Here is a 24,991-nt window from a genome sequence, read left to right as displayed (position 1 = left end):
CCCGCAACCTCTCCAACATAGTGGTGAGTTTTGAGCAGAAAATTTGCACAACTTTAGAGGGGTATAGTACCATTTGGAATGCACTTTATAATATGTCTCCTGAAGAGAAGCACAGGTTGCAGTTGCATAAGTTGTTTCTGGAGCTTGTTTCCATGTATTTTTAGGGAATTCCTTGTGCAAATCTTTCTCCCAATTATTTAGGTATAGCTTTTTCTCAAATTCATAATCTTCATTTAGCAAGGAATATATATTACTGGTTTTCCAAATAATTTGGTTTAGTGGATTATTCAATAAATTTATTAGGGGTTTAGGAAGATGAAATCTAGGTTTTTTTTGTTTGTAATAAAATTTCTATACGGTATCAATTTTTTTTCTCTTTATTTGGGATGTTGAATTTACTTTGTATGTTTTTGAAGGGCAAGATTTTGTTATTTTCTAATAGGTCGAGAAAATTGTTTATGTTGTATTGTTTCCATTTTATTATGTTCATTTTGGGAGTCAGAATTTGTATTGTTTCAATTGGGCAACAGTTAATATCCTCCAAAGGTACATTATCTTTCATCAATGTTTTTAATAGGGATTTCCATGCCCATAATTCTGCTTTACTTGTTTGAAATTTAGTTAATGTTTTGTGTGTGTTTAAAAGTTGGGCCAAAATGATATCTGATTTGGGAATGTTTCGATTATAATGTTTTTCTATATGTACCCAACTATTTTTAAATTCTGTAATTAGACTATTTAATGAGACTAGTTAAATAATAAGCATAAATATTCGGTAAACCTAGGCCTCCATTCTCCTTATGTTTACATAAGATTTTTTTGGGAAATTCTAAGTTTCTTATTTTGCCAGATGAATAGTGATAACTGAGATTGTAGTTTCTGGATCCAGGTCTTAGGAATTGTTGTTAAACATCGGAATAGGTATAGAATTTTCGGCAAAATAATAGATTTATATATGACCTTTCCCATCCATGAAACTTCAGTCATCTTTAAATTTCTCAATTAATTTTGGATGTTGTTTAATAATGGGGTAATGTTCATACATACATTTTTTTTGGTTGGGTTTGTGATGTATATCCCTAAATACTGCAATTTTTCAGTTTCCCACTTGAAGGCAAATTCATTCTGAATACAATCTTTTAAATCTGGGTCTATGTTATAACCCAAAATTTGGGACTTAGAATAATTGATTTTATAATATGATACGGCTGAGAAATCATCCAGAATATTAATTGTATTTCTAAGTGACTCTAGTGGGTCCATTATACTAAGAATTACATTATCATCATATAGTGTGATTTGTGGAAATACCTTTTATATTTTCTATTACTCTAATTTTTTCAGCTAGGGGTTCCATCATTAAGGCAAATAATAAAGGAGAGAGTGGGCAGCCCTGTCTGGTTTCATTGCTTATAGGGAAATTACTAGATAGGAAGTTATTGACGTAAATTTTTGCAGTAGGTTGGGAATAAATTTCTAATATTAATTTTCATATCTAACCATTAAATCCAAATTTTTTCAAGGTGGCTATTATGTAACCCCAGTGGATCCTATCGAAAGCCTTCTCTGCATCCAATGAAAGGAGCAGAGAAGGCTCCCAATTCTTCTCAACCAGAGCCACCAGGTTCAAAATTTTACATGTTGCATCAGATGACTGCCTGTTTTTAATAAACCCCACCTGATCCAAGTGGATCAAATTAGGGAGAATTTTCTGAAGCCGGTTTGCAATAAGCTTAGAGATTAACTTCATATCTGTGTCAATCAAGGATATCGGCCTATAATTTGACATGTCTAGAGGATCACCTTTATTTTTTGGGATAATATTTATATTAGCTGTAAGCATCTCTTTTGGGATATGTCCTTCTATAGATAAGTAATTAATTAATCTGGTCAGATATGGGGATAAAATATCGTCAAATGTTTTATAATATTCATTATTTAACCAATCGAGACCTGGTGATTTCTCTAATTTAAGCTGTTTGATGACTAATGACTTTTTCTTTTGTGTATGGCTTCTTTAAAGTTTTTAAATAATTATTTGAAATTTTGAATTGAAATTTTATCTAGAAAACCCTTCATTGATTTTTCAGTGGGTTGTATTAGGTTATCGTTATCTTTCAAGTTATATAAATCGTGGTAGTATCTGGCGAAGGAATTTGCAATATCTTTAGGATGTTTACAAAGGATACTGTTTTTATTTTTAATTGCTGGTATTCTACTTTTAACTCTTTTTTGCTTAATTCTTTTCATCATTAATTTTGTGGGTCTATTATTAGAATGGTAAAAATTAGTTTTGTTTATTAACGTCACTTTGTTGTACTCTTGGGTTAGTAAAGAATTTAGTTCTAATCTCAGATTTAGAATGTGGGAGTGATTTGCATCCAATGGGTTTCTTATTTTTATATGTTCAGCTTTCCTAATTTTGTCTGAAATTTCTTTGAATTTCTTAAATTTTAGTTTTTTATCTTTGCTGTTAATTTGTATCATTATCCCTCTAAGGCTATGTGCACATGCTGCGTTTTTTTGACGCTGCGTTATTGTGCGTTTTTGGCCGCTAAAAATGCACAAATGCACCCGCGGCAAAAAATGCATACGTTTTTACCGCAATTTGGTGCATTTTTGGCTGTGTTTTGATGCATTTTTGATCTCTGCGTTTTTCTGCATTTTTCCAATGCATTGCATGGGGGGGGAAATGCAGGAAAGAATTGACATGACCATTTTTTTTTTAAGCTCAAAAACGCAGCTTAAAAAAAAGTTGTGTGCGGACAGCAAAAATGAAAACTCATAGACTTTGCTGGGGAAGCAAAGTCATGCAGTTTTGAGGCCAAAAACACACCCAAAAAACGTGCAAAAACGCCGTGAAAAACGCACTGTGTGCACATAGCCTTATGACCGCTTTATGTGCGTTCCAAAGAGAGCTAATTGAGATGTTGCTTGTGTCATTTTCCTTGAAATAATTTTTAAAGGCTTCTTCAATTACCGCAGTGTGTTTTGGGTATCTAAGCAAATACGAATTGCACCTCTATATTCTATCACTATTATCTAATGTTCCAGAACCTACAGGGGAATGGTCAGACCAGGTTCTTTGACCTATGCTTATAGATTTATATTTATTTATTGTAAATAATGTAGTTAGAATCAAGTCAATTCTTGAAAAAGTCTTATGGGAGTCAGAATAATACATATACTCTCTTGAACTCGTATTTAAGCACCTGAACATATCAAACAATTTTTCATCTTCAAGCCAATTATCTAATGTAGGTAAAAGATATCTTGCTTTAGATGTTAAATCTAGCATGTCATTTGGTACCATATTAAAATCTCCAAAAAGAATCAAATCCCCCTTCTGAACTTCTCTGACAATAGTCATCAACTTATTAAGGAAGTGTATCTGGCCACTATTTGGCGCGATACATTAACAAATCTATATACAGTATTGTGTTGTTGATTTTGCACACTATTATGCAATACCTACCTGCATTATCAGATACGTTAGTAATAAGTTCAAGGGTTACAGAATCTCTAATTAGAATAGCCACTCCAACCTTTTTTTTTTTCATTTGAGGAAGTATATTTGTGGGGAAAACGTCTATGGTTGAATGAAGGCGGTTTGGATTGTGTAAATTTTGTCTCTTGGAGACCTACAACATCCGCCTTTGATTCATTCAGGAATTTCCATACCGCAAATCTCTTCCTCAGGCCGAAAACACACATCCGTTAAAAACACGTCCGTGTAAAACGGGCCGTTTTTCGGGTCCGTTTTCCATTTTTTTAGGTCCGTTTTCATGGTATGTGTGGCCTGCGTGTGTATCCCGTATGCTAGCCGTATGTGCGTGTGGAATGTCCGTGTGTGCGTGAGTGAAATAACTGACATGTGTGTGTGTTGCCCGTGTGAAATGTTCCGTGTGTGTGTGTGATGCACAATGTCGTTGATACATGTCGGCTGACAGCAGACAGAGTTGCGCGATGAGAATGAACTCGGGTGCACTTCACCCGACTTCATTGTCATGCCGCGGCTCTGTCTGTCTGCCGCGTACTGATTAGCGGTCACCGATGAAGGACTCACTGGTGACCGCTAATCCCCTGAGTGACTGAATTGAGCAGCCCTCTCTCATACTCACCGTTCCCCGTTCTCCGGCGCGGCGCTGCACGGCTGTTATAAAAACTCCGGCGGCTTTTACTATTTTGAAAAAGCCGGACGCTCATTAATCAATCTCGTATTCCCTGCTTTCCCCGCCCACAGGCGCCTGTGATTGGTTGCAGTCACACACGCCTACCACGCTGAGTGACAGCTGTGTCACTGCACCCAATCACAGCAGCCGGTGGGCGTGTCTATACTGCTGCATGAAGGTGCAGGAGCAGCAGAATACACCGCCGCTCCTGTCAGCTCCACGCAGCAAATGAGGTGAGTAGCGCGATCAGCTGAGCTGTTAGTGAGGCAACACGCGGCCACCGCTGGATCCAGCGGTGGCCGTGAGTTACGTGACTGACAGCAGCTGATCGCGCTACTTACCTCATTTGTTGCGTGGAGCTGACAGGAGCAGCGGTGTATTCTGCTGCTCCTGTCACCTTCATGCAGCAGAGCTGGATGCAATGCTGGAGGTCCGGACATGGAGGGCTTTGTTGGGGTTAATAAATTGGTAATGAGGGAATTTGTTAGTGTTTTTTATTTCTAATAAAGGATTTTTCGGGTGTGTCTGTTTTTTAACTGTAACTTACAGATTAATCATGGAAGGTATCTCGGGGAGACGCCTGACATGATTAATCTAGGATTTAGTGGCAGCTATGGGCTGCCATTAACTCCTTATTACCCTGATTGCCAACGCACCAGGGCAAATCGGGAAGAGCCGGGTACAGTCCCAGTACTGTCGCATATAATGTATGCGGCAATTCTGGGCGTCTGCTGGCTGATATTGTTAGGCTGGGGGGCTCCCCATAACGTGGGGCCCCCCATCCTGAGAATACCAGCCTGCAGCCGTATGGCTTTATCTGGCTGGTATTAAAATAGGGGGGGGACCGCACGCCTTTTTTTTCTAATTATTTATTTATTTATTTCTCTGCTCCATAGTGACACGCCCACCGGTGGCTGTGATTGGTTGCAGTTAGAAAGCTGTCACTCAGCATGTGGGCGTGTCTTACTGAAACCAATCATATTTGCCGGTGGGCGGGGAAAGCAGAGAATACAAGATTGATTAATGAGCGGCCGGCTTTTTCAAAAGAGGAAAAGCCGCCGGAGTTTAGAGAACAGCTGTGCAGCGCCGCGCCGGAGATCGGGGAACGGTAAGTATGAGAGAGGAGGGGAACTGACCGATAGACAGCGAGAGGGACAGTTAAGACAGAGAGACCGACCGACAGACATAGAGAGAGACCGACCAACCGACGGACTGAGGGAGAGAACGAAACAGAAAAAGAAAAAAGACCGACATCACATGAAAAAAGCACAAAACGTACAGGGAGCAAACAGATGCGTCCGTGTCACTCGGACGTGTGCACAGACCCATTGAATTTCCTTGGGTCCGTGCTGCGTGTTGCGTGCTGAAAACGGACATGCTTCCGTGCAAAACGGAGACACAAACGTAGCACGCACACGGACCCACGGACCTTAATGAAAAACGCACATGTGTCCTCAAACATTAAACATTAAATAACATTGGTGCACGTTTGGCCGTGTCTCTGGTATATACAGAAATGGACCAAACACGCACGTGTATCACGGATGTGTGTTTCAGGCCTCAGACTGTTTAGTCCCCTGACATTATATGTCAAGGGATTAAGTGTCATTAGCAATAGTATTGAAAAAAGTGGTTATTCCGAATGTTGTGTGGGGTAACCAAAGATTAGATTTGTACAAACATATAACTTGACTATTATTTTGTTCCTGTATGGAAGGAAAAAGGTTAAACAAGTAATACAAACAAAAAAAACATAACTGTATGACAAAAGTCCCAAAGTCTTCCTGGAGGATCTTGATATGTAAATGAAACGACAGCCATTTCAAGGATCACTCCTGATGGGGGCAAAGTTCAACAGCCAATGTCCTACTCCAACCTCTTGTATGAGTGGATATCCAAATCCAGTAATAATGAAGTGTTCTTCAAATCCAGGTGGTGGACCATAAATATTGTCCAACTAAATTGATGAGCCTAGAGAAGAAATCAAGCTGTAATGAGTCCAAGATCCTTTAGCACCTTCTCATCTTCTTTCGCTGAGATGATAGACAAAGTCTTTCCTTGATGATAAATTAGAATCTTTGTAGGAAATCCCCATCTATATATGTTGTTTTGTCTAAGTACTTGAGTGATATTGTTGAGACTTTTCTTCTGTAGAATGGATTTCCTTAGATAAAGCCGAAAAAAATCTTTAAATTCTTGTAGGGTGAAGGAAAATTCTTGTGAAGTCTTAGGTATTCAAATAGTTTTTCTTTCGTTTGATAGAAATGTATCCTGAGAATGGTATCCCTCAGAGTGTCTTGTGATATAAATTTTGGTCTCAGTAGCCTATTTCCCATTTACTTTGATCCCATTGGCTGTATATTGTGCAGTACAACTTTTTTTTAAAGGAAATCAATCTTTGTAAGATTACTGACAATAAAATTCTTTACAAAAGTAAGTGAGGTTGCATATATTTATCCCGGTTAATCAAAGCGATTACATGTAAATTGCTTTGCAAAAGGTGCTAATTTTTACGCAAAGCGGAGTTGAGGAAAAATTTTCCGACTGGCATTTTCACAGTAGTTTTGCCTTGTTCCGCAATAATGGGCAAAGCTGGATGGGGAGAGTGACATCACAGCTGATATAATTCATAACAAGCTGTGGCATACCTCAAGCCAGAAATCTTACTCCACTCCCAGACTGGAGTAAGACGTGTTTTGAGGCGCACACAACTTTTCATATGCACCTTATTCATTAAGAGGCATGTGTCTCCTAATGATTGAGACGTTTCTGACTCCAGCACCTTCCCTTCTCAAGACTGCTGTGAAGAACATCCGTCTTAAAGTGAACCTGTCAGGTGCAATATGCACCCAAGACCATGATTAGTTCTGGTTGTATATTGCTAATCCCTGAATAACCATCCCTGCCTATAGCAGCATAGGTAAAGGCATCTTTAGAAAAAGTATTTCTAAAGATACTATATGATATGCTAACGAGGCCAGGGACTAGTGGCAAGGGCGTTAATTCCTGCACTCATTCTGCCCTCTTAGCATGTTAGCACACCCACAGTGGCATGCTAAAATGCTATTCAATGCCCACTGCCAGCTTCATCACCAACAGTGATGTGCGTACCTGTCCATTGCTACAGCCTCAGACGCCAGGCACTGCACATGATCAGGCACTTCTGGTCATGTGCAGTATGAAGCCGGGTGTACGCGGTCCCTGCTCAGAGAGGTCTATTGCGCATGACCGGAAGTGATGGGGACTTCTGATCATGCGCACTGCTTGGCATCTGAAGCTGTAGCAATGGACAGGTACGCGTGTCACCGCTGGTGATGACGCTAGCAGTGGGCACTGAATAGCATGCTAGCACGCCCCTGTGGGCGTACTAACATACTAAGAGGGCGGAATGAGGGCAGGAACTAACGCCCTTGCGACTAGTCCCTGCGCTCATTAGCATATAATAAAGGATCTTTGGAAATACTTTTTCTAAAGATCTCTTTATCTATGCTACTAGATACAGGGACCATTAGGCAGGGATTAGCAATATGCAGCCAGAACTGCTCGTGATTCTGGTTGCATATTGCACCTGACAGGTTCACTTTAAAGAATCGGGACATTTGCTTTCATTCTTCACCTCTTTTCAGAAGTGAAATAAGTCATATCTATATTAGGACATATTCAGATGTCAGAATCAAACATGAGAATAATGCAAATTTTACATAAATGACTTACCCTGACACTGATTCTCTTATCTGACACCTGACTATCTGATTCTGATACATGACTAATAAAACTGAAAAAAAAAATAAAATGTCCTACTAATTAATAGTACTTCCTTGATAGTGTAAGGAAATTGAGGCATAACAATACTAATTTGCATGCTCTTCAGTAGAATCGGGAGGTAATAGTGAACAGTCAGCTCCTGTTTCTGCTTTTCTGCATCACCACATTATGCACACGCAACTCAACAGAAAGGAATTGGAGACCTATACATACACAAAACACTGCTTGACACGCTGTATACTTATGGCCAAAAGTGTTTGCATCCTTGAAATTGTTCCAGAAAATGAAGTAGTTCTCCCAGAAAATTATTTCAAATACACATTTTGTTCTTCACATTTATAACCTTTGTGTGTATTGCAACAACACAGGGAAAAAAAGGCAAATATCATAATTTCACACAAAACTCTAACAATGCGCCAGAAAAAATTGTTGCCACCCTCAACTTAATATTTGATTGTACACTCTTTGAAATAAATAACTAGTGATGGGTGAATAGGGAAATATTTAAATTATTCGTCTTGAATATTTCGTACTATTCGTGTATTCGTCACAAATACCAAATCTAATGCAAGTCAATGGGAAACTCAAATAATTTTCCGGGGGACCCTCCCAGGATGCCTGGTGTGGCTGTAAAATTGCAGAAATGGATGGAAAAGTGCTCAAATTGAATGACAAAAGCATGGGGAAGATGCCTGGATGCATCTCTGAAACACAGATCGTCTCTGGGAACAATGTTGTCAGAGTATTACACCCCTTTGAAATGCGGTCACCTATTTGTGATAACCAGCGCAGGTAAAGTTTTGTTTTAATTTAAATAAATAATAACAAAAACGACATGGGCTCCTGCCCATTTTTGATAACCAGCGCAGATAAAGTCGACAGCTGGGGAGTAGTATTCTCAGGCAGGGAAGGTTCATGGTTATTGGGCCCTCCTCAGCCTAAAAATAGCAGCCTGCAGCCGCCCCACAATTGGCACATCCATAGATTTGACTTTGCAAAAATTGTGTGCTGTTTTAAAGGGACAGAAACCCTCTGGCATCAGGTTGTCCAGATGAAAACCAAAGGGGGTGACCCTATCAGCCATAGCAAGAAAAGTTGGTCATTCCAAGTCTGTGATTTTGAGGATATTTTTATGGGGAATAAATTGGTGAATGCGGGTGTGTTTTGTCTTTTTCTTTTCTATTTTTTTCTCCTCCTCTCTTATGTCTTCCAGGTTCCCTTTTGTGGACTAAGTTAGATTCAGGTCAAGGCATTTTTTTTTTTTAATAAACTGGTGAATGAGGGCTAGTTTCAGGGTGTGTTTTTTTTAAATACGAATGTTGTGTGTGTGTGTATTTTACTATTTACATCTAGTGTACGGGGTTAGTAACGGGGGTGTGTGATAGATGCCCACCCATTACTAATACCAGGGCATGACGCCAGAACTGTCAATTCACAGCTGGCATAAAACCTATAAACCTTTACCACATTTGCGTTTTGGATTACCAGCCAAGGTAAAGTTGCAGCTGTCTGCTTTACCTTAGCTGGCTACCAAAAATAGTGGAGACCCCATTAATTTAATTATTTATTTTGTTGTTAAATACAAGGCTAACTACCCTTTAGTGCCACATGAAAGGCACTAAAGGGTGCAAACTTAGATGTAGGGGGTAGCTACAGCTATATAGCTGTTTGACCTATTTATCTATCTAGCTTTTTACAGTATGTAAAAGATTATGTTAAAAATACATTGCATACACATGTGCATATGCCGTTCGTGTGCTTCTGGCACCCAGTGACTTGTATAGACGAGGTACGTAGGCACTCGCAGCATCCTGTAATTTACCCCGCACCCCAAATTTTGCACAGGAAAAATGTGCAGATATGCTCTGTCCTATTATTTGACATTGAACAGAGTGCAATACAGCTTTTATATGCAGATGTGAGTGAACAATTAGTGGGAGACTAATATATCATTGGGGTCACGTCGTTAGTGACGCACATCCGGCGCCATTAGCGGCATCGCAGCGTGTGACCCAAGGAGCGACGATCAACGAGCGCAAAAACGTGAAAAATCGTTGCTTGTTGACACGTCGCTCGTTTCCCAAATATCGTTGCTGCTGCAGGTACGATGTTGTTTGTCGTTCCTGCAGCAGCACACATCGCTATGTGTGACACCGCAGGAACGACGAACATCTCCTTACCTGCGTCCACCGGCAATGAGGAAGGAAGGAGATGGGCGGCATATTCCAGCCGCTCATCTCTGCCCCTCCTCTGCTATTGGACGGCTGCCATGTGACGTCGCTCTGATGCCATACGAACCGCCCCGTTAGAAAGGAGGCAGATCGCCGGCCAGAGCGACGCCGCAGGGAAGGTAAGTCAGTGTGACAGGTGTTAGCGATGTTGTGCGCCATGGGCAGCAATTTGCCCGTGACTCACAACCGACGGGGGTGGGTACGCTCGCTAGCGATATCGGTACCGATATCGCAGCGTGTAAAGTACCCTTAAGGCCTGAAAACGGAGCTCTAAAGTTAAGACTTGTTCACAAGTGGTTCTGCCACTGCCAATTTTCTGTCCAGATTTTTTTTTTACCAAAAATCCTGCAGCAATGTAGATGAGATTTCAACAAACCCCATCTACACACTGCAGGAATTTCCATGCAGATGTTACCGTGGTACAGATTTTTAAATCCATAGTATGTGATTTCTGATATAAATTGAGCATAGATTTCAACAATTTCGTACTATTGCAAATTGTGCTGTTGAGTATCTACAGATCCATAGCAAAAAACGTAAGTCTATTTTTGAAATAATTTTCTATCAAAGTTTAACCCCTTAACAATCGCGGGCAGTAATATTACGTCCCTGCGGTCACGGTGTTAATCCCCACCTGCTGTTGTGGGCTGCAGGCAGAGATCTACGCACATGTCAGCTGATTTGTACAGCTGACATGAGTGCCTCTCATGTACGAGTGGAATCGCTACCCACCCGTACCTGTTAAACCCTTAAATGGCGTTGTCAAGATGTGACAGCGCCATTTTAATGGCGATTGCGGTAATCTCATAATCACAGGCTACCACTGGAAGTCACGTGACTTGATCACATAGATCCGATGGTTGTCATGATAGCACAGGGTCATGTGATGACTCCTGTAGCTCACATGACTCCGGTCCTTTAACCAGCAGCTGAGTACTGCAGGTTTCAAGAGATGAGCATTTGTCCCAATCTGAGCGGTGCTGCTCTGACCGGGAGAAATGTATGAGTGATCAGACAGCTGATGCTTGTAGCTCCCTAGAGGGACTAGTAGAATAAAAAAAAAAGTTTTAAAAAAGTTTTGAAAACTTAAAAAAATATAACCCCCCCCCTAAAAGTCCAAATTACCCCCCATTCGCCCCATTGAAAATGAAAGGGTTAAAAAATTATACATATATTTGGTATCGCCGTGTTCAGAAATGCCCTATCTATCAAAATATTAAATCAATTAATCTGATCGGTAAACGGCGTAGTGGCAAAAAATTTCCAAACACCAAAATTACGTTTTTTGGTCAACATAAAGTTTTCGCAAAATGCAATAACAGGCGATTAAAAAATAGCATCTGCGCAAAAATGGTACGATTAAAAATGTCAGCTAGAGACGCAAAAAATAAGCTGTTACTTACCAATAGATCTCGAAAAATGAGAAAGCTAGGGGTTGCGGAAAATGGCGCAAAATGTATGCCACTTTTTTGGGCAAACTTCTGGGTTTTTTTAAACCCCTTAGATAAAAATAAACCTAATCATGTTTGGTGTCTACAAACTTGCACCAAACTCAGGCATCACACCCACTCATCAGTTTTACCATATAGTGAACACAATGAATAAAATGCCTCAAAAACAATAGTGCAATTGCACTTTTTTTGCAATTTTTCAGCATTTGGAATTTTTTTGTCGTTTTCCAGTACACTATATGATAAAACTCATGGGTTTATTTAAAATTACAGCTCGTTCTGCAAACAAACGAGCCCTCACATGACCAGACTGACTGAAAAATAAAATAGTTACGGATCTCGGAAGAAGGAAGGCGGAAAAAAACCCCGTAAAGCGCAAAATCGGCCGGTCGTGAAGGGGTTAAAATCAGAGGCTGCAGGGGTCACATGGGTAAAAAGACATCATTGCAGAAGGCTGCAGAGACCAGCAGGGGAACAGCCAAGGGAGGCTCCAAAGTGCTGATATTTTCGGAGAAATCAGATACAAATTAACACCAACATGGTGAGGATTTGCCGTTGATTCTTGAGGATCTGCTGATTGTGCACATACAGATCATCCAGCTTTGGCTACAGTATATATAATGCGTTAATGCAGGGCCGTATTTACCATTAGGCACCCGTGGTCCGGTGCCTAGGGCGGCAGATTGTGAGGGGCGGCACCTTCTGGCAGCAAAAAAAAAAAAAAAAAAAAAAAATTTTTTTTTTTTTTTTTTTTTTTTTTTTACATTTTTTTTTTTTGTGGCCGCCGAGCACAGGGAGCTGATTGACCCCGGAACTGCCGGCGCCTGCACTTCCGGGGTCACAGGCGCGCGCCAATCAGCTCCTTCCTCTGTGCTGCGTCCACTGCTGTGTGGACGTCACATGCAGAGCTCACAGCAGGACGCCGTGGAGGACGCCGTGATGGAAGCCGGTGTCAGAAGAGGATACTCACGTGAGCCAGGAAGATGGCGGCGGGCACTGGAGCAGGTAAGTGGATTCATAAGGAGCGTGGGAGTGTCTCTAATGCAGACCAGAGATCTGCGCATGCGGGGGGGGGAGGCGGCAAAGGCAGATACTGGAGGAAGGCAGAGGCTGAGACTGGGGGGAGGCTGGAGGGAGGCAGAGGCTGAGACTGGGGGGAGGCTGGAGGAAGGCAGAGGCTGAGACTGGGGGGAGGCTGGAGGTAGGCAGAGGCTGACACTGGAGGAAGGCAGAGGCTGAGACTGGGGGGAGGCTGGAGGGAGGCAGAGGCTGAGACTGGGGGGAGGCTGGAGGAAGGCAGAGGCTGAGACTGGGGGGCGGCTGGAGGTAGGCAGAGGCTGACACTGGAGGGAGGCAGTGGCTGAGACTGGGGGGAGGCTGGAGGGAGGCAGAGGCTGAGACTGGAGAGAGGCAGAGGCTGAGACTGGGGGGAGGCTGGAGGGAGGCAGAGGCTGAGACTGGAGGGAGGCAGAGGCTGAGACTGTGGGGAGGCTGGAGGGAGGCAGAGGCTGAGACTGGGGGAGGCTGGAGGGAGGCAGAGGCAGAGACTGGGGGGGAGGCTGGAGGGAGGCAGAGGCAGAGACTGGGGGGAGGCTGGAGGGAGGCAGAGGCTGAGACTGGGGGAGGCTGGAGAGAGGCAGAGGCTGAGACTGGGGGGAGGCTGGAGGGAGGCAGAGGCAGAGACTGGGGGGAGGCTGGAGGGAGGCAGAGGCTGAGACTGGGGGGAGACTGGAGGGAGGCAGAGGGAGAGACTGTGGGGAGGCTGGAGGGAGGCAGAGGCAGAGACTGGGGGGAGGCTGGAGGGAGGCAGAGGCAGAGACTGGGAAGAGGCTGGAGGGAGGCAGAGGCTGAGACTGGGGGGAGGCTGGAGGGAGGCAGAGGCTGGGGGGAGGCTGGAGGGAGGCAGAGGCAGAGACTGCAGGGAGGCAGAGGCTGAGACTGGAGGGAGGCAGAGGCTGAGACTGGGGGGAGGCTGGAGGGAGGCAGAGGCTGAGACTGGAGAGAGGCAGAGGCTGAGACTGGGGGGAGGTTGGAGGGAGGCAGAGGCTGAGACTGGAGGGAGGCAGAGGCTGAGACTGTGGGGAGGCTGGAGGGAGGCAGAGGCAGAGACTGGGGGGAGGCTGGAGGGAGGCAGAGGCAGAGACTGGGGGAGGCTGGAGGGAGGCAGAGGCTGAGACTGGGGGGAGGTTGGAGGGAGGCAGAGGCTGAGACTGAGGGAGGCAGAGGCTGAGACTGTGGGGAGGCTGGAGGGAGGCAGAGGCTGAGACTGGGGGAGGCTGGAGGGAGGCAGAGGCTGAGACTGGGGGAGGCTGGAGGGAGGCAGAGGCAGAGACTGGGGGGAGGCTGGAGGGAGGCAGAGGCAGAGACTGGGCAGAGGCTGGAGGGAGGCAGAGGCTGAGACTGGGGGAGGCTGGAGAGAGGCAGAGGCTGAGACTTGGGGGAGGCTGGAGGGAGGCAGAGGCTGAGACTGGGGGGAGGCTGGAGGGAGGCAGAGGCAGAGACTGGGGGGAGGCTGGAGGGAGGCAGAGGCAGAGACTGGGGGGAGGCTGGAGGGAGGCAGAGGCTGAGACTGGGGGGAGGCTGGAGGGAGGCAGAGGCAGAGACTGGGGGGAGGCTGGAGGGAGGCAGAGGCAGAGACTGGAGGGAGGCAGAGGCTGAGACTGGAGGGAGGCAGAGGCTGAGACTGGGGGGAGGCTGGAGGGAGGCAGAGGCTGAGACTGGAGAGAGGCAGAGGCTGAGACTGGGGGGAGGTTGGAGGGAGGCAGAGGCTGAGACTGGAGGGAGGCAGAGGCTGAGACTGTGGGGAGGCTGGAGGGAGGCAGAGGCTGAGACTGGGGGAGGCTGGAGGGAGGCAGAGTCAGAGACTGGGGGGAGGCTGGAGGGAGGCAGAGGCAGAGACTGGGGGAGGCTGGAGGGAGGCAGAGGCTGAGACTGGAGGGAGGCTGAGACTGGGGGGAGGCTGGAGGGAGACTGAGGCTGAGACTGGGGGGAGGCTGGAGGGAGGCAGAGGCTGAGACTGGGGGGCGGCTGGAGGTAGGCAGAGGCTGACACTGGAGGGAGGCAGTGGCTGAGACTGGGGGGAGGCTGGAGGGAGGCAGAGGCTGAGACTGGAGAGAGGCAGAGGCTGAGACTGGGGGGAGGCTGGAGGGAGGCAGAGGCTGAGACTGGAGGGAGGCAGAGGCTGAGACTGTGGGGAGGCTGGAGGGAGGCAGAGGCTGAGACTGGGGGAGGCTGGAGGGAGGCAGAGGCAGAGACTGGGGGGGAGGCTGGAGGGAGGCAGAGGCAGAGACTGGGGGGAGGCTGGAGGGAGGCAGAGGCTGAGACTGGGGGAGGCTGGAGAGAGGCAGAGGCTGAGACTGGGGGGAGGCTGGAGGGAGGCAGAGGCAGAGACTGGGGGGAGGCTGGAGGGAGGCAGAGGCTGAGACTGGGGGGAGACTGGAGGGAGGCAGAGGGAGAGACTGTGGGGAGGCTGGAGGGAGGCAGAGGCAGAGACTGGGGGGAGGCTGGAGGGAGGCAGAGGCAGAGACTGGGAAGAGGCTGGAGGGAGGCAGAGGCTGAGACTGGGGGGAGGCTGGAGGGAGGCAGAGGCTGGGGGGAGGCTGGAGGGAGGCAGAGGCAGAGACTGCAGGGAGGCAGAGGCTGAGACTGGAGGGAGGCAGAGGCTGAGACTGGGGGGAGGCTGGAGGGAGGCAGAGGCTGAGACTGGAGAGAGGCAGAGGCTGAGACTGGGGGGAGGTTGGAGGGAGGCAGAGGCTGAGACTGGAGGGAGGCAGAGGCTGAGACTGTGGGGAGGCTGGAGGGAGGCAGAGGCAGAGACTGGGGGGAGGCTGGAGGGAGGCAGAGGCAGAGACTGGGGGAGGCTGGAGGGAGGCAGAGGCTGAGACTGGGGGGAGGTTGGAGGGAGGCAGAGGCTGAGACTGAGGGAGGCAGAGGCTGAGACTGTGGGGAGGCTGGAGGGAGGCAGAGGCTGAGACTGGGGGAGGCTGGAGGGAGGCAGAGGCTGAGACTGGGGGAGGCTGGAGGGAGGCAGAGGCAGAGACTGGGGGGAGGCTGGAGGGAGGCAGAGGCAGAGACTGGGCAGAGGCTGGAGGGAGGCAGAGGCTGAGACTGGGGGAGGCTGGAGAGAGGCAGAGGCTGAGACTTGGGGGAGGCTGGAGGGAGGCAGAGGCTGAGACTGGGGGGAGGCTGGAGGGAGGCAGAGGCAGAGACTGGGGGGAGGCTGGAGGGAGGCAGAGGCAGAGACTGGGGGGAGGCTGGAGGGAGGCAGAGGCAGAGACTGGGGGGAGGCTGGAGGGAGGCAGAGGCTGAGACTGGGGGGAGGCTGGAGGGAGGCAGAGGCAGAGACTGGGGGGAGGCTGGAGGGAGGCAGAGGCAGAGACTGGAGGGAGGCAGAGGCTGAGACTGGAGGGAGGCAGAGGCTGAGACTGGGGGGAGGCTGGAGGGAGGCAGAGGCTGAGACTGGAGAGAGGCAGAGGCTGAGACTGGGGGGAGGTTGGAGGGAGGCAGAGGCTGAGACTGGAGGGAGGCAGAGGCTGAGACTGTGGGGAGGCTGGAGGGAGGCAGAGGCTGAGACTGGGGGAGGCTGGAGGGAGGCAGAGTCAGAGACTGGGGGGAGGCTGGAGGGAGGCAGAGGCAGAGACTGGGGGAGGCTGGAGGGAGGCAGAGGCTGAGACTGGAGGGAGGCTGAGACTGGGGGGAGGCTGGAGGGAGACTGAGGCTGAGACTGGGGGGAGGCTGGAGGGAGGCTGAGGCTGAGACTGGAGGGAGGCTGAGGCTGAGACTGGGGGGAGGCTGGAGGGAGGCAGAGGCAGAGACTGGGGAGAGGCTGGAGGGAGGCAGAGGCAGAGACTGGGGGGAGGCTGGAGGGAGGCTGAGACTGGAGGGAGGCTGAGGCTGAGACTTGAGGGAGGCAGAGGCTGAGACTGGAGGGAGGCTGAGACTGGGGGGAGGCTGGAGGGAGACTGAGGCTGAGACTGGGGGGAGGCTGGAGGGAGGCTGAGACTGGAGGGAGGCTGAGGCTGAGACTGGGGGGAGGCTGGAGGGAGGCAGAGGCAAAGACTGGGGGGAGGCTGGAGGGAGGCAGAGACTGGGGGGAGGCTGGAGGGAGGCTGAGGCTGAGACTGGAGGGAGGCTGAGGCTGAGACTTGAGGGAGGCTGAGGCTGAGACTGGAGGGAGGCTGGAGGGAGGCTGAGGCGGAGACTGGGGCAGGCTGAGGCTGGGGGGAGGCAAAGGCTGAGACTGGGGAAGAGAGGCTGATGCTGAGGGAAGATAGAGGCTGATGCTGGGGGAGAGAGGCTGATGCTGGGGGAGTGGGAGAGAGGGGCTAATGCTAGAGACAGAGGACAAGGGATGAGGGATAGTGCAATGACAAAATCGATTGGGTGGGGGGAGTGTAAGGACTCAGAATAAGAGGGGGCAGCATTGGGAGCTCATTGTGAAGAAGGGGCAGCATGTGTGGGATCAGTATGGAGTGGAGCAATGTAGGGGAGTCAATATCAAGAGTGGGGTAGTGTGTGTGTGGGGGGTCTCAGCATAAGCGTTAGTGTGGTGGTCTTAGCATGAGTGGGGCAACATGAAGGTCTCATTATGGAAAAGAGGAAGGCAGCATTAGGAGCTCATGGAGAGGGACAGCATGCATGGGACATTGTGAGAAGGGGGCAGCATGCATGGGACACTGAGGAGGGGGCAGCATGCATGAGACATTGTGAGGAGGGGGCAGCATGCATGAGACATTGTGAGAAGGGGGCAGCATGCATGGGACACTGAGGAGGGGGCAGCATGCATGAGACATTGTGAGGAGGGAGCAGCATGCATGGGACATTGTGAGGAAGGAGCAGCATGCATGGGACATTGTGAGGAGGGAGCATCAAGCATGAGACATTGTGCGGAGGGAGCAGCATGCATGGGACATTGTGAGGAGGGAGCAGCATGCATGGGACATTGTGAGGCGGGAGCAGCATACATGAGACATTGTGAGGAGGGGGCAGCATGCATGAGACATTGTGAGGAGGGAGCAGCATTCATGGGACATTGTGAGGAGGGAGCAGCATACATGAGACATTGTGAGGAGGGGGCAGCATGCATGAGACATTGTGAGGAGGGAGCAGCATGCATGGGACATTGTGAGGAGGGGCAGCATTCATGGGACATTGTGAGGAGGGAGCAGCATGCATGGGACATTGTGAAGAGGGGGCAGCATGCATGGGACATTGTGAGGAGAGAGCAGCATGCATGGGACATTGTGAGGAGGGGGCAGCATGCATGGGACATTGTGAGGAGGGGGCAGCATGCATGGGACATTGTGAGGAGGGGGCAGCATGCATGGGACATTGTGAGGAGGGGGCAGCATTCATGGGACATTGTGAGGAGGGGGCAGCATGCATGGGACATTGTGAGGAGGGGGCAGCAAGCATGGGACATTGTGAGGAGGGAGCAGCATGCATGGGACATTGTGACGAGGGAGCAGCATGCATGGGACATTGTGAGGAGGGGGCAGCATGCATGGGACATTGTGAGGAGGGGGCAGCATGCATGGGACATTGTGAGGAGGGGGCAGCATGCATGGGACATTGTGAGGAGGGGGCAGCATGCATGGGACATTGTCCTCACATCATGCTGCTCCCTCCTCACAATGTACAGATCATATTTCATAATCGAGGAAGGTGTGGTGGATATACAGTAGTTTATAAGGGAGGGCAGTGTGGTGTTTATTAGGGGCAGTGTCACAGTCACAGTATATAAGTGGGGACGGTGTGGTGGGAATATTTTATACTCATGCTATGTTTTGATGTGCCTGTGGTGATTCCCATTGGGGGGGGGGTTCGTTTCTTATTGATACTTTTTAAAGTGTGCTACAGAGTAGATCTGCCTTAAACAGATGTCGTGTGCGAAAACTCAGTTTTACGTTGTCACTAAGGGGCGCGACCACTTAAAGTGCCTAGGGCAGCACGAAGGCAAAATACAGCCCTGCATGGGACATTGTGAGGAAGGAGCAGCATGCATGGGACATTGTGAGGAGGGAGCATCAAGCATGAGACATTGTGCGGAGGGAGCAGCATGCATGGGACATTGTGAGGAGGGAGCAGCATGCATGGGACATTGTGAGGCGGGAGCAGCATACATGAGACATTGTGAGGAGGGGGCAGCATGCATGAGACATTGTGAGGAGGGAGCAGCATTCATGGGACATTGTGAGGAGGGAGCAGCATACATGAGACATTGTGAGGAGGGGGCAGCATGCATGAGACATTGTGAGGAGGGAGCAGCATGCATGGGACATTGTGAGGAGGGGGCAGCATGCATGGGACATTGTGAGGAGGGAGCAGCATGCATGGGACATTGTGAAGAGGGGGCAGCATGCATGGGACATTGTGAGGAGAGAGCAGCATGCATGGGACATTGTGAGGAGGGGGCAGCATGCATGGGACATTGTGAGGAGGGGGCAGCATGCATGGGACATTGTGAGGAGGGGGCAGCATGCATGGGACATTGTGAGGAGGGGGCAGCATTCATGGGACATTGTGAGGAGGGGGCAGCATGCATGGGACATTGTGAGGAGGGGGCAGCAAGCATGGGACATTGTGAGGAGGGAGCAGCATGCATGGGACATTGTGACGAGGGAGCAGCATGCATGGGACATTGTGAGGAGGGGGCAGCATGCATGGGACATTGTGAGGAGGGGGCAGCATGCATGGGACATTGTGAGGAGGGGGCAGCATGCATGGGACATTGTGAGGAGGGGGCAGCATGCATGGGACATTGTCCTCACATCATGCTGCTCCCTCCTCACAATGTACAGATCATATTTCATAATCGAGGAAGGTGTGGTGGATATACAGTAGTTTATAAGGGAGGGCAGTGTGGTGTTTATTAGGGGCAGTGTCACAGTCACAGTATATAAGTGGGGACGGTGTGGTGGGAATATTTTATACTCATGCTATGTTTTGATGTGCCTGTGGTGATTCCCATTGGGGGGGGGGTTCGTTTCTTATTGATACTTTTTAAAGTGTGCTACAGAGTAGATCTGCCTTAAACAGATGTCGTGTGCGAAAACTCAGTTTTACGTTGTCACTAAGGGGCGCGACCACTTAAAGTGCCTAGGGCAGCACGAAGGCAAAATACAGCCCTGCGTTAATGTAACCTAGGGTGAGAAAAAGCAAAATACTCAACTTTTTATGACCTAAATTGTAAACGGTTTTGGTTGAAATTTTTGGGTGGTTTTCTCTTTATCTCATTTAATTTCCTTATATTCACAATGTAGTAAATATTATGTTACTGTAGAATTGTTCATTGTTGCTGTTTCAGTTCCTCTTCAGTCAGATAAGGGATGGTAGATATGTGTAAGAGCTTCCCGGGTAGAAAAGTAAAGAGGAAGTAATGTGAAATATTGAAAAAACTTTAGTGCAGAAAAACATTCCAAAAAATGCAAAAGAAAGAAAGACAATAAAAAATGAACATTCACAGCGTTTAAGAGCAGAGTTGAATGTTTTCCATACAGAAAACATTTCATGCGATATTTTTGTATGAAGCTCTCAGGTTCATCTTTGGACATTATTCTCTATTTCCAGGCTTCATCTTGAGAGCTACATACTGGCTAAGTGAAGAAAAGAGGCATGTTTATATCTGGTCCCTTCATGGACATCATATATTTCGTAGTGCAATAATACGAAGCAATGCTTATTAAAGAGTACAAAGAAATTACAATAACATAAAAGATTTTATGTCATTTAATCTATGGAAAATATGAGCAATTTTGACACAAATTGACATTTAAGAGGTTGACCATTTAGTAAAATGCTTTTTTTTTAACCCTGCGGTTAAACTAATCACAATGTGTTCTGCTACTTAATCTCTTTTAGGTTATGTTCCCTTGTTTTGTAATCATTTCCGTTTTTGCATCCGTTTGGAAAATGTAAAAACAGATCCGTTAACAGATCCATTCACTGTAACGATGAATGATCCAGTCAATGGATTGGTCAAAACTTGTCATCCACTAGGTTCAATCCGTCAGCCATCCGTTGTTGTTGACGGCCGAAAAGTCCTGCTTGCAGAATTTTCTTGTGCAGATCTAAATACAGATCACTAACGGATCTGTTAAAACATAATAGGAGTTAATGGATCCGTTATCAGTTAACAAATCTGTTGCCCACCGACTGCCATTATGTTTCAACGGATCCGTTGCCCATAAATGCTGGATAGATTAGAATAGAATAGGATACTATAAGATATATATATATGTATTATATATATATATATATATATATATATATATATATATATATATACACACAGTAGATAGATAAATAGATAGATAGATATAGATAGATCTTTTTATGTCTTTCAGGTTTGCTTTTGGGAGCGTCGTTATGTATTATGTCGGACATTTTTGGTAAAAACTTTTTAATAAATTGGTGAACGAGGGCTGTAGTCTGGGGATCTTCGTCTGCTAGACATCCACCTATTACTAATACTAGGGCTTGATGCCAGTTGGCAATTCACGGCTGGCATCAACCCCATTTATTACCTAGTTTGCACCACACCAGGGCAACGGGATGAGCCAAGAATAAGTGCCAGGATTGAAGAATGTAATGGATGCACCACTTTTGGTGCGGCTGCAGTCTGCTACTTGTAGGCTGGGGAGGTCACAATAACCATAGGCCTTCCCAGCTTGAGAATACCAGACCCCAGCTGTCTACTTTACCTTGGCTGCTGATCCAATTTGGGTCTGACCGCAAGTTTTTGTTTTTAAATTATTTAATTTCTTTAATAAATAATTTAAAGCAACAGTGTGGGATAACCTCTGTTTTGGATTTCCAGCCAAGGCAAAGCTGTCGGCTGTGGTCTGCAGACTGCCGCTGTCTGCTATACCTTAGCTGGCTACCAAAAATAAGGGAGACCTCACATCATGGGTTTTTTTTTAAAAAAATGATTAAATTTGGGGCTAAAAACAAGGCTAAACACCCTATAGTGCCACATAAAAGGCACTAAAGGGTGCAAGCCCACAATATGCTGACATGATATGCTGTGGGACATTATATATGTGTTGCACATCTACCTATCGATCTCTTTCTAACTAGATACATAAAATTGTAACAGATCCGTTATCGGTTTCATTGACTAATGATAACAGATCCGTGATCCGTTTGTACAATCCATTAACGGAACCGTTATTTTACATCCGACAGATCCGTTACAAATGGATCATTATAGGACATGTGAACATAGCCTTAATCTGTTGAAAATATAGTAGCACGGGTTCAAAGCTCTGTAGCGTCACTACAGGAGAAAGCAAGAATTACACACTTCCCAATTAAATCAATGAGCTGTCTGTGTATATAATTGACGGAAATAATACATCTTCCAGAGTCAGAAATGCTTTTTGTACCTCTAGATAAAAGATTAATGTAGAATTCACTAATAGATTATATTAAATGGTATTTTTAAGCTATCACAGATGCATATAATACTATGATTCTTGAAGGGGTGGAAAAACAAAAAGCACAAACAATGAAAAATTGCCCAGTTCTTAAAATGATTATCACCTTTCATTTCTCACCTGGCTGCAGCTTAGTATAATTTTCTTTTAATAGCGAACTGCAGTCAGGGTAGAAATTTACGGTAATTAAAAGAGAACAACACAAATTGTACCAACAACATATAGCTTATAAATTAGTAGCCTGGCCATATCTTCATCTCTGCCCATTACTTGTTTCTCGTAATGCATCATCATTTTCCTCATTTTTTATCAGCCAGGTTCCCTTCTAATAAAAATAATTACTTGATCATGACTGTGCTACATAGATAATCAAAGTACCCTCTAGAGAGGTATTTCTAGGGGGGACACAAGAGGTGGTGAGTTCTCCTTCAATGAAAGTCCTTTGAGCAGGGGGTTGGACTAGATGACCCCAGGAGGTCCATTCCAAATCTACCATTCTATGATTCTATGTACCCAATGGTTACACATAACATAAGTGGAGAACCTCAAATTTAGAAAAATATGGATTAATCACGCTTACCATCAGTATCCCAAAACTTCTGATTTCTCAGTTTTGAATGTCCCTGCAAAAATGCTACAATAACCAATTGTGAGGGGACTCCATGTGCAGTTGTATCCAGGAGCAGCGTAAGATAAGGCGTCTCTTCGCAATCTCCTATACAGTGCAGCTTTACATGACCCTTTCCTTGCCTGCTGTTGCAATAGAACCTGTTTTGAGAACTGTCTGATTCTCTAAAGGGGAATTCCCAGCTTCATTACACTGAAAATGAAACCTGCAACCTCCACAAAAACAGGAAACCTGAAAACTTTCTTGATAACATTGCCTTGTGTTGTGGATTCACTCATATTTCCTTCAGAAAGATAGGACACTGGACATTAGAGACCTAGAAATAGTTGGTGACATGAAGGGGCTCTCCACTAGCCAGTATAACCTGTCAGAGGATGAATGCAGTGGCTTTTACTACCCTCTTTAATGGAGCTGGTGACAGAATTTCCTTATTCCTAACTGGGCAATCACAATGCTCTGCCATGAATGCCGCTTGCACAATTTATATCCAGTTGCAGTATCGCTATCTTGGTACAAATATATCAGAAATTAATTCAACCTATGAAGAGAACCTGTCATTAGTCTCATGCTGTGGGGACTGTGGGCCGCATAAATCAGAGCCCTGCTGTCATGATCTGTGTCAGGCTCAGACACCGCTGAGCCATGACATGTATCTCTCCCCATGATTATAGTCCATGGGAGGGGCTTATTCCTACCTGCCTCATTTCGGTAGGCAGGACGCTATATCCTTGTGCTGCCATTACTGAAACACCACTAGTAATAGTTCCTGCTCTGCAGCACGTGAGTCTGGCCCTTATGAGTGTTCCCTGATTTGTCTTACCTCCCAGCTACCGTTCTGACCTTTGTCCTTCCTGTACCGCCTGTCTGTCTTTCACCCTCTTGACTTCCCGGTCCCGTCCTGTGTCTCTCCTGTTCCTGCATCTCCCTTTACCATCTGTTTGCCCAGCCTCTCCTGACTTTCCGGTCTCGTCCCTGTGTTTTGCTCTGATCTCCCGGCCTCTGACCTTACTTTGTTTGTACTTGACTTCGTCTCCACGTCTCCCTCCTGACATTGGCGTGACTTCCTGGTTCCCGACATTCGGCTAGCACCTGACCATGTTTTGAATCTCCCCCTCGTTTGTCATTGACATCCTGGTACTGATTCGGTCTGCTGACTATTCTGTTGTGTTTTGCGCCCTCTAGTGGGTTGTCTTCTAATTACAGTCATATGAAAAAGTTTGGGCACCTATATTAATGTGAACCTTTTTTTCTTTATAACAATTTGTGTTTTTCAACAGCTATTTCAGTTTCATATATCTAATAAATGATAGACTCAGTAATATTTCTGGATTGAAATGAGGTTTATTGTACTAATAGAAAATGTGCAATCCTCATTTAAACAAAATTTGACAGGTGCATAAGTATGGGCACCCTTATCAATTTCTTGATTTGAACACTCCTAACTACTTTTTACTGACTTACTGAAGCACTAAATTGGTTTTGTAACCTCATTGAGCTTTGAACTTCATAGGCAGGTGTATTCAATCATGAGAAAAGGTATTTAAGGTGGCCACTTGCAAGTTGTTCTCCTATTTGAATCTCCTATGAAGAGTGGCATCATGGGCTCCTCAAAACAATTCTCAAATGATCTGAAAACAAAGATTATTCAACATAGTTGTTCAGGGGAAGGATACAAAAAGTTGTCTCAGAGATTTAAACTGTCAGTTTCCACTGTGAGGAACATAGTAAGGAAATGGAAAAACACAGGTACAGTTCTTGTTAAACCCAGAAGTGGCAGGCCAAGAAAAATATCAGAAAGGCAGAGAAGAAGAATGGTGAGAACAGTCAGGGACAATCCACAGACCACCTCCAAAGACCTGCAACATCATCTTGCTGCAGATGGTGTCAATGTGCATCAGTCAACAATACAGCGCACTTTGCACAAGGAGAAGCTGTATGGGAGAGTGATGTGAAAGAAGCCGGTTCTGCAAGTACGCCACAAACAGAGTCATCTGAGGTATGCAAAAGCACATTTGGACAAGCCAGTTACATTTTGGAAGAAGGTCCTGTAGACTGATGAAACAAAGATTGAGTTGTTTGGTCATACAAAAAGGCGTTATGCATGGAGGCAAAAAAACACGGCATTCCAAGAAAAGCACTTGCTGCCTACAGTATAATTTGGTGGAGGTTCCATTATGCTTTGGGGCTGTGTGACCAATGCCGGCATCGGGAATCTTATTAAAGTTGAGGGTCGCATGGATTCAACTCAGTATCAGCAGATTCTTGACAATAATATGCAAGAATCAGTGATGAAGTTGAAGTTACGCAG

The 24,991-nt window shown here is 46.5% G+C and overlaps 1 protein-coding gene across 1 annotated transcript in view; it reads right to left on the bottom strand.

The window, feature by feature from the left end:
• The window catches only part of LOC142290536 (TRAF family member-associated NF-kappa-B activator-like), a 66,609-nt gene extending 43,852 nt beyond the window's left edge, over nucleotides 1–22,757 (bottom strand). The window contains exon 1 of the mRNA XM_075334498.1: nucleotides 22,636–22,757. The gene's annotated coding sequence lies outside the window, so the exon portion shown is untranslated. The remainder of the gene's footprint in view (nucleotides 1–22,635) is intronic.
• Between the last annotated feature and the right edge of the window lie 2,234 nt (nucleotides 22,758–24,991).

This window comes from Anomaloglossus baeobatrachus, chromosome 2 (genome assembly GCF_048569485.1).
Source record: "Anomaloglossus baeobatrachus isolate aAnoBae1 chromosome 2, aAnoBae1.hap1, whole genome shotgun sequence".
Lineage (NCBI taxonomy): Eukaryota > Metazoa > Chordata > Amphibia > Anura > Aromobatidae > Anomaloglossus > Anomaloglossus baeobatrachus.
This window is presented reverse-complemented; position numbering and strand designations above follow the sequence as displayed.